Source organism: Giraffa tippelskirchi, chromosome X, assembly GCF_054371585.1.
Source record: "Giraffa tippelskirchi isolate mGirTip1 chromosome X, T2T-mGirTip1v1.2.pri, whole genome shotgun sequence".
In the NCBI taxonomy this organism is placed as follows: domain Eukaryota; kingdom Metazoa; phylum Chordata; class Mammalia; order Artiodactyla; family Giraffidae; genus Giraffa; species Giraffa tippelskirchi.
The window spans coordinates 2,889,834-2,906,128 of NC_137289.1; the positions used below are offsets into that span (position 1 = coordinate 2,889,834).

Genomic DNA, 16,295 nt, shown 5'->3' on the forward strand with positions numbered 1-16,295 from the left:
TCACAGCTCTTGGACAGACCATGTTATAGCTCTTGGACAGATCATTGTTAACAGCTCCGTGTTACAGCTCAGTTTTATTTAGAAAATAAAAGGGAAGTACAAGCTTGAGGCATGAGAGTATGCCAAGCCAAAAGACGCAAAGATGAGAGAGAGAGAGAGAAAGAGAGAGAGAGAGCACACGGGAGAGAGAGCGACCCCCAACCTTTGGCTCCTCGTTTTATATGTTTTTCCTCCCCCTGGGCCTGCCCTGTGTAAATTGGGCAAGCCAGGAGTGCTGTTTGTTCTACCTGAGGTCCTCACTCTGGTCCTCGGACCTTCCTTTGTTGTATTTTCATGGGCTTTTCCCTTCCTTGTCTTTTAGCCACCGCCATCCTGGACTCCTTTTTCCTATTCTAACTATCTAACAAAAAATGTTCCAAAATGTGGGTGCCCTGGGGAAACAGATCAAAGTTTCCACCTTTCCCCAGAATTTTTTAAAGTTGCCTTTACAACCTTCTCCCCAGACCCTATTTCTCTTGGGCTCCTAGGAAGCATTCCAGAAGCCCACTGTGGCCTATGTTCTAGACAGTTAGGTACATTCATTGTGCTGTTGTAGTTTTGTACTGTGAGCAGGCACCATGCAATTACTCCTCGGTTTGGTGAACATTTACTGCCCACTGGAGAGATCTCTGGAGTCACTCCAGCCAGACACACTCACAATAGCTGCTCTAGGGAAGTCTTCTGGGGAGGGTAGAGATGGGCAGTGACAGTTAAATCCTTCCTGAAGAGTAGGAGGAAGTCTGAACGTGCCAGAGTAGCCTGAGGGAGTCTGGCAAACAGACTGTTTGGTCAGCTTCCCTGGGGACCTGGAGTCTAGGCAGGAGGAAGAGCTGTGGGCAGAGCCTGGGAGAGCTCCACTTACTGAGTGCTGAGCACTCCTAAGAGGCACTGTGAGCACCGGCGAGCCGACCGGGGAACCCAGCCCAGGCTGGAGTTGAGCCAGCCGGCTGGTAGGATAGGGTGTGCCGGGTCAGCTGTCCTGCTTGTTTGACTGCACCTGTGTCTGGCCAGAATGCTGGTTCGGGATACGCTTGTAAGGGAAGCCCCGGGGTGCAGTGGAGCAGGGTCTGAAATGAACCCTCAGTGGGTCTAGGTCCTTGAGTTTTCATATTCTATTGATGTGTTATGTTCATTCATGCATGCAATGAAGTTTTTCCGTACCATGTCTGGTGGTAGAGGTGAGTGGACTGCAGTGAGCTTGGCACACGATCCCCTGATGTAGGGAGTGGGGCCAACCACAGGAGAAACACCAGTGCAGTGAGAGCTGAGAACAGGGGACCTGATCTTCCTTGGAACCTGTGGCAGGCTTCCCAGAGGAAGTGCTCTTTAGGCTGAAACCTGAAGGAAGGGTGCGGGTGAGTGGGTTGGGGGCCCAGGGAAGAGAATACCCAGCATGTTTCCAAGGCCTGAAGCAGGTGGGCAGACAGGTATGTGGACTGGAGGCCAGGGCAGTCATGGGAGGTGATGCTGGAGAGGCAGATGGGTCAGGACCCGAAGTACCCTGTAGATCACATGCAGCCCTGTGGGATTCCGGCTGTTAGATGGATAGCGGTGGAGAACCCAGGTAGACTCTGGCCATGATCAGGGCACTGGAGTGTGGAGAGTGGATTGAAGAGGCAGTGGGGGCTGGGGGTGGGGAGGAGCATTGGGGAGAGGTTCTCTGGGAGGTGTGCTGGTTAAGTGTCAGCACCAGGAGAGCCTTTGATCTGCGTGAGCACCCAAGCTGCTGCATGTATTGGGGAAGCCCCAGGGTCCCGTGTGACAATGACATGAGCATGCATCTGCCCTGGGAGAGGGCCTGGGACAGATGGGCACTTCTGGGGTGGTTTGGTTGGCATTTCAGTTCCCACGTGGTCGAGGTTGTAACCGATGGTTGGTGAATTCTCTGGAGCAGTTTTCAGGTGTGGTTTTGGAGCCCAGGGTCGTCCTCTTGGGGGGAGCTCATTTTTCACGTCTGCCATCGAGGCTGGACCCCATCACCCTCTTCTCCATAGGTTCTTGTCAAAGGCTGAAGTCTTTCCTCTCAAATTCCTCTTGGTTTGTGAAGAAGCAGAACAACCTGTGTCTGGAGCAGGGTGATGGGCCTGTGCCCGGCAGCAGCCTGGGCACCAGGATCTGGGAGAGCAACAGTCAGGGTAGGAGCTTGTGTTTGGACCTCGAGCCTCGGGCCACCTCCCAGGCTCGTGGCCCTTCTCAGGGAGGATTCTGCCTTGGGGCCATGAGCATAGACACAGCATTGCCTGTTTCCTGGCTTACTCTGCTGAGTCTGGGGTTAATGCCATCTGAGCGCCACGTGCCACTGCAGGAAGGGGGTCTAGCGCTGTATTTCTGAGCATATTTCCAGGGCCTCTTTTTCACGGTTTGGGGGAAGGGGCTGAGACAGGAACTGGGACCTCCATACCGTGCAGTGGGGCCTGCGTGCTGGCCGCCAGCTGTGTTTCTGTTGCTGAAACACAGTAGCCCTGCTGGAAGGCTGGGTCTGAGCAGGAGTGGGTGTGGCTCCCCACCGCCCCTGCAGGTGTCCCACTGTGTCCTTCCCTCCAGGCCGGGCTCGCCCCCAGCATCTCCATCCTGCAGCATGACCACCACATCCAGAGAGTCATCAGCCTCTGCCACATGTCCTTCCCCACTGCCAACCTCACTCTGAAGGTAACTCGGGGCCTGGCTTGTGAGGGGGCAAGAGCAAGCAGACCTCACCCCAGCACACCCCCTCCCTCCACCCCTGGAATTACCTTTGTGCCACCTGCTGCCTTCCAGCCGGTAACTTCCATCTCCCCTTACCTCCTTGCTTTCAGAGATGGAGTCTGCGCACAAGGCTTTGGAAAACTCGCCCAGCTTGCCAGAGCAGAGCTCGCCAGGAGGCACCAGCTCGAGCCTGCAGCCCCCATCCTCCGGGGGTCTCCAGCGGGGTCAGCTATTGCTCCTTTTGTGGAGTCTCCATGCCCCCCATGCCTGTGGACTCGGTCGCACCTTCTGCAACCCTTCCAGGTACCTCTCTCTCCCCTGGTCCAGCTCAGGGATCCTTCTCCATCCTTGAGGGAAACTCAGGTTTGCAGCCCTGAGCCCCCACCAACCCCCTGCCTTGACCTAAGGAGTGTGTTCTCAGCTGGGGGCCACAGGTTCCTGGGTGCTCGGTCTCTGGCACTTGCTACTCTCACCTTCTGCAGAGAGGTCCCAGCAGAGACTCTGTCGCATGAGCAGCTGTCTGAGCCTTGCCCTCTACTCTGTGAAATAGCACAGGGTCATGATGGCCTGGTGTGCAGTCACCACGCCAATGAGATGAGCTCACATCCAGGAAGGGTTTTGTATCAAGTGAGTCTCAATAAACGGGAGCCAGTTTTACCCCAATGGTCCCTGTCCTCATCACAGTGTCAGTGCCCAAAGGAGCCCGTGGGAATTCAGGGGGCCCAGCTGCCAGCATCCCAGTGATGCGATTCCAGCAGATCCTTCTGACTGTCCACTGTGGATTCAATAGCAGGGAGATGAAGAGGACCGTGACTCAGAGACCATGGCAGGCTTCTTTATGACTGAGCCCTTCCTGGATGTGCGGGGTGGTGGGTGAGAGGGGAAGGCCAGCTGCAGCAGCCCCTCCCCCTGGGCCCTGGGCTGCACAGGAGCCCAGGGCCAACTCTGCTGCATTCCCTCCCCTCACTGCTTTGCGGGACCTTCTAGGACAGTGAGACTTGATCCTGTTCCCCTGCCTCGAATTCTGTTTCCAGGCAGCCCATGCCACCTCTCTACCTGGATGGCCATGTGTTTGTGCATCAGCCCCGACTGGTTCCTCAGACCATACCTCAGCAGCAGAGCTACCAACAGGTGATGCCAGCGAGACAGGTGACCAAGGATAGAGGGGAGAGTGCAGCACAGGGCCTGACTGGCTGTTCACGGCCTGTCTCGTGTTTTGCACCCCTCACATTACTGCTGTGTGCCTGGCACATTACAGCAGCCAGTGTTTACTGAGTGAACACGTGGGAGCCGAGGAGGAGGGATGGAGCTGAGTGCTCTGGACTGCTAAGCTTTCCTTTCTTGACGCTCTCCCTCCTGCACCCTAGCTGGGCAATTTACTGAAATGGAATTCTCATTGGTGATCTGGTATCGTTCTCATGAAGAGAAGAAAGGCCTAGACTCCCAGGCATGGATGCGTTAGAAAGAGGTAATTGTAGAAGTGAGCAGGTGTCTGTGTTCATGCACAGCGGGCACACTGCTGTGCTGCCGGGGGCCGCATGTGGGGGGAGTCTCCCTCCTGAAGCTGCTGTTGGGCCTTCCACGGGGTTCCTGTGCCCGTCAACCCTTGTACCTGCAGAGCCCAGGATGAAGTGCTGCTCCAAGGGCAGAGAACACAGCCCGTCCTGATCTTTTCAGAGCATATTCTTAAACATTATGTCGTTTGGTTCTGCAAGGTCTCATAACTGGGTCATACCACACGTATTCCTCTTTCCGTGGTGTTTTCCATCCACTGTTCCGTTTCTGAGCCCGCCTCTGTTGGGGGTGGAGCTCGGGCTCGTTCGTCCTGCTGTGCAGGATCCAGTGCAGGGATGGTTGTAGTGCTGGTTTGGGGTTGCTTGCTGCCAGTTCTCTGCTCTCTCCTGAGAAGGAAGGAAGTGCAGGCAGGCTGTGTTGAGTTCGCTTTGTGGGTGGTGTTGGATGCCCCAGGGAGAAAGACCTGGGTGGACGTGAAGGGGTGATGGTGATGAGGTGTGAGAAGCAACTTGCAGGGCAGAGTGGTGACCTGCCCGCCTCCCCGTCTGTAGGCTGCCGCTGCCCAGCAGATCCCAATTTCCCTTCCCACGTCCCTGCAAGCTCAAGCCTAGCTGGGACTGAGGGGCGGGCTGCCCGTCTCCCAGTCTCAGGAGATCTTCAGCTCCTTGCAGCCCTTCAGGTGAGATGCCCGGGTTTGAGGGGGAGCTTGGCGGCTTGCCCCCAGGGGTTCCAGCCTTCACAGCCTGTGGGGCTGTTCCCTTGGCCACCTGTTGCTGTGCACATATTCACGGGGGATGGGGGTGACGGTAGAGGGTGAGCTGTGGTGTGTTAGAGGCCAGGGGCCCAGCCTTGCCTTTTGTCCCCGTGTCCTCCTGCCTCCCTCCCTGCTCTCCCTCCTCGCTGCCCTTGGCGTGCTCTCTCAGTGTGTCTGTCCTGTACTTTTGGCCTCACACAGGTTTTCTTGTGCCTCATACAGCCTATATGTCTGCTTAATCTGGTGATGTTCAAACTGGGGTCCCTAGACTAGCAGCAGCAGCATCTAGGAGCTTGTTGTAAATGCAGGTCCTCAGGCTCCATCCCAGGCCTCTGAGTCAGAAACCCTGGGGCTGAGCCTGTGTGGGAGCGAGTGCTCCAGGGTCTCAGGTGAGACCAGCCAGTTCAGCCGCTTACCTGACCCGACCATCTGTCTGGCATTCACAGACACTTTCTTTTGGGCTTTCAAAAGACAGGTGGCACTAGTGGTAAAGAATCAGCCTGCCAATGCAAGAGATGCAATGGACAGAGGTTCAATCCGTGGGTGGGGAAGATCCCCTGGAGAAGGAAATGGGAACCCACTCCAGTATTCTTGCCTGGAAAATTCCGTGGATAGAGGAGCCAGGCAGGGTCCAGTTCATGGGTCGCAAAGAGTCAGACACAATTGAGCCCACACACATATATGCACATATACTTTTAATCTAGGAGAAAGCAGAGTTTAGAGAAGTGGTTACAGTTCAGGACAGAGCAAGATAAAACATGAGGAGGACTTCCCTGCGGGTTCAGTGGGCGAGAATCCACCTGTCAATGCAAAGGAGTCTCCTTCGATGCCTGGTCTGGGAAGATCCAACGTGCCACGGAGCAACTGAGCCCATGCCCTGCAACTAATGAGGCTGTGCTCTAGAGCCCATGTTCTGCCATCAGAGAAGCCACCACGATGAGAAGCCTGTGCTCAGCAACTAGAGTGTAGACGCCACTGGCCACAGCTAGAGAAAGCCCGTGTGCATCAACAAACACTAAGCACAGACAAAATTATATAAATAAAGTCAACGTGATGAGAGGAGAGCAGGCCAGCTTCTCCGAGGAAAGGGCAGGGCTCAGCTGGGCTCAGGATCCTGTTTGAAAGCCAAGTGGGAAGTAAAGCCTTGCAGTCGCTTACAGATGATTAAACGAGCTCTCTGTCCCAGGCTCCCCTATGGGTGCTGCAAATGGGTAGCTGTGAGCAGATGTTGCTACAGTTTTAGTTGTAGGTTTAGCAGATATTAATAGGTTTTTGCCATCATCCCTGGAGAAAAACACGTCAGGGCAGAACTAGAGTCACATGGGTACGTAGAGTAGGTGTGGACACTCTGGTCAGACGTGTCAGGAAAGCCCAAACAGTGTACCGAGCAAGGGTCTACCATGTTGGCTTCTGCTGTCCTCCATACCACAAGTGGAAGCTCATGAATTAACCAGACCCACATGAGGGTCTGACATTAGGGCAGAAGGAGAGTCAGTGGGTCGTTTAGGTGGCTCTGACTCCTGCCTCCACAGGCGACACCGTGAGGACACCCTCATACACCCCCACTGAGGGGACTGGTCACAGTTTCCCAGGAGCAGAAATGCTGGACTTCAGGGATGTGCAGGCTTCACTGGATTCAGTCTTGCCAGGCTGCTCCCTGGCAGGCTGCACCTATCTCCACTCCTACCGTATCCTGAGACCTTTGTGGGTTTTATCTTCTGTAACTAGCATATTTGTAACCTTTGCCCATTTCCACAAGTCAGAATTGTAGTTATATTCTTGATGCAGAGCAGGATATTGAATATATCAGTATATTCTTGATTTAATCTGTTATGGGCTTAAAACAATGTTTAGGAAGTGCTTCCCCACTCCTAGCTCACAAGGATATTTTCTTAGTTTCTATAGTAGATTTATTTGTTCGGTAACTCAAGGAACAGTTTTTGCTGGACACCTCTCCAGGCCTCTGTGGAGGTTCCAGTCCAGCTGGGAGAGACTGCCAAGAAATGAAAAAACACCTGCACAATGTAACCTATGGGAAGCTGGTGAGATCTCTGGCGAGAAGTACAGCAGGCGAAAAGAGAGGGAGTGCTTGGAGGAGTGGTTTTGCTTTTTCAACCGGGCGGTCGGGGTCGGCTTTGGTGTGAAGCAGAGACGGAGTGAAGCCTTGAGAGAGGTTTGGGAGCGTGGGGAGACCTGTGTGGCTGGAGCAGAGTGGGCTAAGAGGAGAGCAGCAGGACAGGGGGCCGAGAGCTGACGGGGACTGGATGTGGAGGCCTCAGGGCACATGCTGAGGGCTTGTGCTCCGAGTGAAGTGGGAGGAGGTGGAGGGTGGCTGTGGGTTGGATTGTGTCCCCCGGAAAAAGATGTTGAAGTCCCAACCCCTGGAGCCTGTGGATGTGACAAAATCATGCCATTTTGAAAAATTCACTGTTTTTACTATTTCATTTCTGGGATTATTAAAGGTGATAAAGAAGAATCATGACCTAAGTGTCCTCTTATTTGTTTTAAGTAATGACCTCTGATAAAATCTCGGAACACGTTTTGAAGGCTGAGTGAGGAAAAGAGACTTCCCTGCTGTTTTCAAGTACAACGGGCCTAACCTGACTCACAAGGAATGCCCCACATCCATGTTACTTCGCTGCAAGCCGTTCAGCAGGTGGCTGTAACAAGCACTGCTTCTGGTCAGCCGAACCACGTCTTTTTTCTGGGTCAGAAACTAGCCTCAGTAGCTGACAGCAAAATCAATGGCCCTGCCAGATACCACAGATAAGGTGACCTTCAGTACTGACATGAAAAGGCAGCAGCACCCAGCCTGCCTCCCACAGCAGGGGCCTCTTGTGCCCTCACCTCTCTTCTCCCTACGGCTGATGCTCCCAGCTGCCCTGGGTGCCGGGTCAGCAGCGTCTCTAGGCCATGATGGAAGGCAGAGACAACCAGAGTACCCGGGGCTTGGGTTTGGGGGAACCAGGCCAAAGGCACAGACCCTAAGCCAAGGGGAATCCTGGTGCTGAGAGAAAGGAGGAGAAGCCACGTGAACTTCCTCACCCTCCCTGGTCAAGGACCAGGCCGATTACCACGAACGGTTTTTCCTAACACTCCAGACCAACCCCCGATCTGAAGAGGTGTATTTTGGTCCACGAGGCTAACCTGAGAATCAAGGGCCAGGAAAGCTAACCAGAACTCCAGGCCCTTTGAGCTCTGGCCCCTTTACTCCACCAGGCACCTCCCTCTGTTTCCAACTTTCTACTTTATTTTCTTTGATCTTAAATTGCATTTATTATTATTTCTTTATTTTAATTGTGCCATTTGTTGTTGTAAATTTAGTTTTTATTTTCTGAGACAGAGTCTCACTGTGCAGGCTGGAGCAGGGGGCCCAATGGGAGGGAACAGAGCTGAGACAGACCCCTCCCACATGGGCAACTCACTGACGGCAGATGGGGTGCTGGAGGGCCTATGGGACAGGGTGGCCTTTCCAATCAAGGCTGCCGGTCACTGGAACTCCACAGGCCAATCATGAACCCAACCCCACTCTGGCACCACACACGGACATCGCTTCCTAGGAGACTTCCATGGGGAAGGCAGGGCAATCCATGGGGCATGTCACTTCTGCTTGGTTGAAGCCATTTGTAAATTATAGTGTATTATAGAAGGTGATGAGCAGTGTGGGAAAGAACAGGGTGAAGAGAATTGACTGCCCACTGGGATGTGGGGAGGGTGGATGCAGGAGGAAGTCGGGTGAGAAGATGAGACCTGGGCAGACTCGGAGATGAGGGAGGTGGCCAGGAGCTGTATTTGAGGGCACAGCCAAGGCAGGGAGAACAGACTGCAAAACCAGTAATTCATCAGAAAACCTGGAGTGTTGAGGGTGCAGCCAAGAGGCCAGTGTGGTCGGTATGGAGTGAGCAAGAGTGAGCGTAGCAGAGGAGGTACAGAGGCAATGGGGGTTCACAAATGAGAATGTGGGGCCTTGTTTGGTCATTATAAGGATGTCTTGCTGATTGAGTGAGAATAAATCCAGTGAAAGGAACTGAACAGGGGAGACATATCTGGCTTACATTTTGAAAGGAAGGATCACTGTAGCCACTAGAGCTGCTGGGTGCTGGCAGGTGAGATACTCCATCACTGTCACCCCCAGGACCATCCCCGGCAGCAGCAGCTGCCTCCCTCCAGCCCACGGGGGCAGAGCTCTCTGGGTTCTGTCACAGCAGACTCTGTTCACATATATGGAGGAACAGGACCGGCTCTGCCCTGCCACTGGCTTCAAAGATCCCCTTAAAACCGGCCAAAATATATGAAGCTCAAGCTGTGAAAAACCTGGGCATCAGGCCAGGGAGGATCAGCAGTGATCTCTGGGAGCTGAGACACAGAAGAGATGAGCTGTGCAGCTGCCCCAGCTTGCTGTCCACACAGACTGTCAAGGCCATGTCCTGCCAGCCCCCTGGGTGTCGAGGGGGGATCGCAGAGCAGAAGCTGTTGGAGCTGGCAGGTGGCAGACCAGAGAGGAGAGGGTGGCAAAGGGAGGAGAGAACCCTGCATGTGGGCAGAGAGTCTGCTGGAGCCATAGCAGAAACTCTTCATTCAGGTGACATAAACAGTACTCAGAGGAATCTTGCCTCAAACTCCCACTGATTAACCCTTAAGGCGAAACTCAAAAGGATCAAAGTGTTTCTAAGGAAGTAAACAACATTACATTTTTAAAAGTTGTGGAATATACCTAGGGAAACACATACCCAGCACCCAAGGAAAAGAGTATGCTAAGAATGAGAAATATCCAAACCATTATGAGGAGAGAAATCAATTGATAAAAGGCATGTCAATTGGAAAGGAAAAAGTAAAACTTATCCAGAGACAACATGATTGCCTATGCAGAAAATCAAATGGCATCTACAAAATATTAACAAGAACTAATCAAGTTTAGCAAGATTATACTATAAAAGATATATTAAGACAGAGCTAACTCCCCAACCCAATCACTCAACTAATTGTCCCAGCACTTTGCTTCACTGACTTGAAATAAGTACAGTTGGCCACAAAATTCTTATTTTAGTCTGCCTAGATGTTCCGTCTCCTCATTCAAACTAAGTTGTTCATTTTAGTATGAAACCAAGCCAATTGTGACAAAGATGTTGGGAAACCAGAAACCTGGTAGCAGGTATATTCTGAAGAGAGATTGTGATCAACCATCTTTTTTTTTTTTTTAGGAGAGTCTGTCTTTTGTTTTGCTGCATCTCATGGCTTCTAGGATCTTAGTTTCCCACCACGGGACCGAAGCCATGCCTACTGCAGTGGGAGCCTGGAGTCCTGACCACTGGACCACGAGGGAATTCCCTGTGATCGAGAGTCTTAAAAAAGAAACAGAGAATATTTTAGGTCAATATTTCTAACTTTTGGAATATATTAATACTTTAAGGAAATAACCCTTGATAGAAAGAATTATATACATGAATTCCACTGGAATCATTAACCACAGTAATGAAAAAACTGTAAACAACTTAAATGATCAATAATTACATTATTATTGCTGTTGTTTTTATTTAATGACCCAATTTTCATTTTTTGCCCATGCCACATGGCATGTGGGATCTTAGTTCCACTACCAGGGATTGAAACTGCGGCCCTTGCACTGGAAGTGCAAACTCTTAACCACTGGACTGCTTGGGAAGTCCCCAATAATTACTTTATGATGCATCTTATATCTATTCAATAACACACTTTTGAAGAGCTTTTAGGAAGTGGAAAAGGTAGTATATTAAATTAAAAAATTCAGGAAAATCTTTAATGCTAAACTTGATAGAAGATAAGAGGAGACGACAGAGGATGACATGGTTGGATGGCACCACCAACTCGATGGACATGAGTTTGAGTAGGCTCAGGGAGTTGGTGATGGACGGGGAGGCCTGACGTGCTGCAGGCCATGGGGTCCCAAAGAGTTGGACATGACTGAGCGACTGAAATGAATATTACATGCTGTTATAAATTTAACTCCCAAGTACAACTAGAAAATATTGTTGAATGTTGACAGTATTTAGTGCTGAACATAGGGCTCAATTTTCATTTTCCTAATTAGTTTTTAATTGCCTTGTCCTACTGGAATATCTGAATTTTAGAACCTTCCCTATAACACGAGAACAAACATAAAAAGTTTTTTTTTTTAATCCAGAAGCACATTAGCTGAAAAGAAACTGAGTCACATAAAGTAATTTAGCTTTATTTTCTGCTGTAACAAACACTGAAGCACCCCACTCCTTAAGCAGCAGGGAAACAAAGCAAGTGAACCAACAGAGACCAAAGGGCACTACAGGCAAAAACTTACACTCAAATAACAAAGTGGCGATGCCTCTTAGTTTGAATTCCCTATGCCCCTTTCCTCAGCAAGGTGGGAGTCCAAGGCTCTGAATGTTCCGAATCACCAGGGAAAGCTGATCGAGGAATGGGTTCATGGAAATTCGGATGAAAGCAAGGTCTTCAGCAGTCCATGTACTAAAAGCAGGGAAAAGAAAATCAGGTTAAAGGGAAGATTGCTCCTGTAGGTCCAGGGTACCAACCCCCCTCCTTATACCAAGCCCCTCAGTGTCTCCATCATAGCACGCTTAAGAGGGAGCTCAGACCACAGCACCTGCCACCCCCACTTCCCAAGGCAAACTCGTCTGGAACTTACACAAGCAGGTCACTGCCATTCACTGCATATTCCTTCCGAATGAATCCTTGGTGGCGTTGGGCTTCTGGGAGCAGAGATCTGCAAGCCATGTCTGCCTCCAGGGGTGACTGGAAAGGCACTCTGAGTGTGCTGGGAGAGACACGGTTAAGGCACCACCCATTACAGAATTTGCTGGTATCTCGGGCTTCCTCACACCTCAGAGGCCTGCTTTTACCCCAGGATGCCCATCCTCCTGACCACAACCTGAGACCACCCTGAGCTGCCTCCCTAACCCTTCTGTCCATCTTCCCCACCCTCCAGGCTCCTCAGGCCTTGACAACCTCCTTTCCTGCCAGGCTGCCCAGTCCTGCTGCCCCGGATCGCCCCCGTACTCCCTTCTATCCCTTCCTCAGGCTGCCGGCATGTTTCCCTCCACCACACCACTGACCCTGCCCAGAAAGGCTCCATGAAAAGGATACAGCACCACCTCTCCACGTCTACGCCTTACAGCCACGGGTGCTCTTTCTTCACCAGGTCCTGGGGCACGTGGACCCTGGGGACGACCTCTAGCATCTTCCATCACCGCTCTTTCTCTGCCAGGCCCACCCCGGCGGCGTACTCGGGCCTGGGAACCACTGGGGCCCGCGCCCTCACCTCCAGCACCACCAGCTCCACTACCTGATGCCTGCATGGTTGCCGCACGACTCCCTCAGACCTCAGACGCCAACAGAAGGGGCGGAAAGATAGCTCCTCAGGCAGTCCCTCCCCTTCTGCATAAGAATGGCAAAATTGCGCATATGCAGACAGGCCTCAGGGCGCCTCCTCGCACCTGATTGGTTACCACCCCTCCTGCCCGGCCACCCCTGGGCCGCTATGGAGACCCCGTGGGGCTGGAGGGACTCTGCTCCCTCACAAAGCCATGCACCTTTCAGGTGCCCCCGATGCACCTGCTCACTCGGGCCCCTCCAGTGCTGGCCCAGACGGCATGGAATGGACCCCGCCAAGTGTCCACAGAGACGCCGCTGAAACACAAATGACGGCTTTCCAGTCTCAAGTCCTAAAGCTAGTTCCACAATGCAGCTTTGATTTCTCCAACCTATGCCACAGAAGGGTCTCACTAGACTAAGGTGGGAGTCGAGGGCAAGGGGCCAAGCCACACCACCCACCAACATCCCCGCTCTGCCTACTCCACATCTATACCTGTACTGTTTGACTCAAGTGATAGCTAGCACTTCCTATGATCCATGCACGGTTTCAGCTGCTTTCCATGTGTTCGTCCATCACATCAGTTTTCAGAGAGTATGGCCATGGCAGTGTCCTGTCTCCCATGATGCAGGTCTCCTCCAAACAAACCACACACACCCACTCTTACACCAACACCAGCGGCTAAAAGTCTTGTGCATTTTGGTTTCTGCATATCTCAAAACTATGATGACCACAGTGCTCCATCAGGCACTGGACTTAAGTTGGGTCTGAATGGTGAGATCTGCAAAGGATAATGATAATGACAATGACGAATAATGTCACAGTGACACAGTGATAGAACTATGAAGGGAAGAGAGTTATGATAGAATGAGTTTCACAGAGAGTTTACCACTGTGACAGGTGAATGCTTTTGAGTGAGTGTGACAGAGTGAATGTGTGATTGGGACAGGAATTTAAAAGGACAGCATGTGATGGGAAGAGACTTGGATGCAGAAACCATGACAGAGGGAGTGTGTGGCAGAGTGTCAGAGATACATTCTAAGAGAGATAGGGTGTGACAGAGAATATGTGTGATGGAAAAAGCATTGTAGAGTGATGCAGGAGTATTGTAGAAAGAGTGCGTGTGACAGATAATCTGACTCAGTATGAGAAAGTAAATGCAAGAGACTGTGTGAAAGAAAATGGGTCTGTCACACATATCAGAGTGTGACAGGGAACGAACCTGACAGTGGGAGGCAGCAGCCTGGACAAGTGGGTCAGTCCTCGGAGCCCATGTTTCCACCAGGGTGGCCGTGCCCTGGTCTCCATCTGGAGGAGGTCAGCAAATTGACTTTGTTCAGCTGCCCAAGAAGCACTGCTGTTAGAAAAGCTAGTGGATGTGATAAAATTCCAGCAGAACTTTGCAAATCTTTAAAGGAGAATGCTATCAAGGATTTGCATTCATTATGTCAGCAAATCTAGAAGACCACAGGACTGGAAAAGATCAATCCTCATCCCAATTGCCAAGAAGGGTAGTACCAAAGAATGTGCTAACCATCAGACAATTGCACTCATCCCCCATGTTAGTAAGGTCATGCTTAATATCTTGCATGCTAGGCTTCAGCATTGTGCGAACTAAGAACTTCCAGATGTCCAAGCTGGGTTTAGAAAAGGAAGAGGAACTAGACATCAAAATGCCAACAATCACTGGATTATATAGAAATCAAGGGAAGTTCAGAAAATCATCTCACATTGCTCCCTCAACTAGGCTAAAGTCTTTGTGTGGACAATGACAAATTATGGAAAGCTCTTAGAGAGATGGGAATAGCAGACCATCCTACCTGTCTCCTGAGAATCCTGGGTGCAGGTCAAAAAGAAACAGAACCCTATATGGAACAACAGATAGGTCAAGATCGAGAAAGGAGTATCACAGGGCTGTCTTCTCTCACCCTATTTGTTTAATCTATATGCTGAGCACATCATGAGAAATGCCAGGCTGAATGAGTTACAAGCCAGGATCAAGATAGGTGGGAGAAACATCAACAACCTCAGATACACGGATGATACCACTCTTATGGCAGAAAGCAAAGAGGAACTAAAGAGCCTCTTGATGAGGGTGAAGGAGGAGCATGAAAGAGCTGTCTTAAGACTAAATATTTAAAAAACCAAGATCATGGCATCTGGCCCCATTACTGCATGGCACATAGAAGGGGAAAAGGTGGAAGTAGTGACAGATTTCTTCTTCTTGGGCTTCAAAATCATGGTGGATGCTGACTGCAGCCATGAAATTACGAGACGATCGCTTCTTGGCAGGAAACTGATGACAAAACTAGACAGGGTGTTGAAAAGTAGAGACATCACTCTGCCACAAAGGTTCATAGAGTCAAGGCTATGGTCTTCCAAGTGATCACATTTGGTTGTGAGAGTTGGGCCGTAAAGAAGTCAGAGCACCAAAGAATCTGTGCCTTCTAACTGTGGTGCTAGAGAGGATTCCTGAAAGTCCCATGGACAGCAAGAAGATCAAACCAGTCAATCTTAAAGAAAATCAACCCTGAATATTCACTGGAAGGATGGATGCTGAACCTGAAGCTCCAATATTTTGGTCATCTATGGGAACAGTTGACTCACTGGAAAAGTCCCTGATACTGGGAAAGTTTGAAGGCAGAGGAGAGGGCGTCAGGGGATGAGATGGTTGGACAGCATCAGGGATGCTATGAACATGAACTTGGGTGAACTCCAGGAGATGGTGAGGGACACGGAGGCCTGGCATGCTGCAATCCATGGGGTTGCAAAGAGTCACACAGGACTGGGCAACTGAACAACAACAAAAGCTGCCCAGGCCACATTCTTCCCAATCAGATTCATCAGTAATAAAACTGATATTTGGATTGAAACACATGTCAAGGGGGATGTGTCAAAGGTTTCAGATGCTAAGCTCCACCTGTTTGAAAGGAGTGGGAAAGGAGAGGCAGCAGGTGTGAGTGGATGGTGTCAGTGAACTTGTAGAGGAAGTGATTCAGGTGGTCCAGTTTATAAAGCCACATACTTTCTTTCGAGCTTTCGAAAGACAGGTGGCGCTAGTGGTAAAGAATCTGCCTGCCAAAGCAAGAGACTCAACAGACACAGATTCCATCCCTGGGTGGTGAAGATCCCCTGGAGAAGGGAATGGGAAGCCACTCTAGTATTCTTGCATGGAAAATTCCGTGGAGAGAGGAGCCTTGTGGGCTACATCCTGTGGGTCTCAAAGACTCAGACAGAATTGTGCCCAAGCATACTTATACACATATACTTTTAATCCAGAAGAAAGCAGAGGTTAGAGGAGTGGTTACAACCCAGGACAGAGCAAGATAAAACATGAGGAGGACTTCCCTGGGGATTCAGTGAATAGGAATCCACCTGTCAATTCAAGGGACACTGCTTCGATGCCTGGTCCGGGAAGATCCAACATGCCACAGAGCCACTGAACCCATGCCCCACAGCTACTGAGCATGAGCTCTAGAGCCCATGTTCTGCAATAAGAGAAGCCACCAAGATAAGAAGCCGGTGCACAGCAACTAGAGAGCAGCCCCCACTCCCTACAACCAGAGAAAGCCTTTGTGCAGCAAGGAAGACCCAGCACATGCAAAAATAAATAAATAAAATCAACAGGAGGAGAAGAGAGCAGGCCCGCTTCTCTGACTAAAGAGCAGTGCAGAATTGGACTAGGGATCCTGTTCGAAAGCCAAGTGGGAAGTAAAGCCTCACAGTCACTTACAGACAACTGAGCTCTCTATCCCAGTTTCCCCTGTGGGTGCTGCAAAGCGGGAGCCATGAACAGGTATTTTTACAATTTTAGTTGTTGGTTTAGCAGATATTAATAGGGTTCACCATAATCCCTGGAGAAAAAATGTGCCAGGGCAGAAGCAGATTCACATGGGCATTGCTGCTCTTCTGCTGTATGGTGGTTACATGAACCAGCATCATGATAGTCGAAAGCTTTCC

The 16,295-nt window shown here is 50.8% G+C and overlaps 1 long non-coding RNA gene and 1 other non-coding gene across 2 annotated transcripts; one reads left to right on the forward strand and one right to left on the reverse strand.

Moving 5' to 3' along the window:
- Positions 1-3,459: 3,459 nt before the first annotated feature.
- LOC145537283 (small nucleolar RNA SNORD62) lies at positions 3,460-3,545 on the forward strand. The gene has a single exon (XR_014076307.1). It is a non-coding gene; the product is annotated as a small nucleolar RNA SNORD62 (small nucleolar RNA).
- Positions 3,546-11,180: 7,635 nt separating this feature from the next.
- Positions 11,181-12,442, reverse strand: LOC145535940 (uncharacterized). The gene is made up of 3 exons (XR_014075545.1): positions 12,110-12,442; positions 11,652-11,780; positions 11,181-11,473 (listed from the first exon to the last, which is right to left on the reverse strand). It is a non-coding gene; the product is annotated as an uncharacterized LOC145535940 (long non-coding RNA).
- Between the last annotated feature and the right edge of the window lie 3,853 nt (positions 12,443-16,295).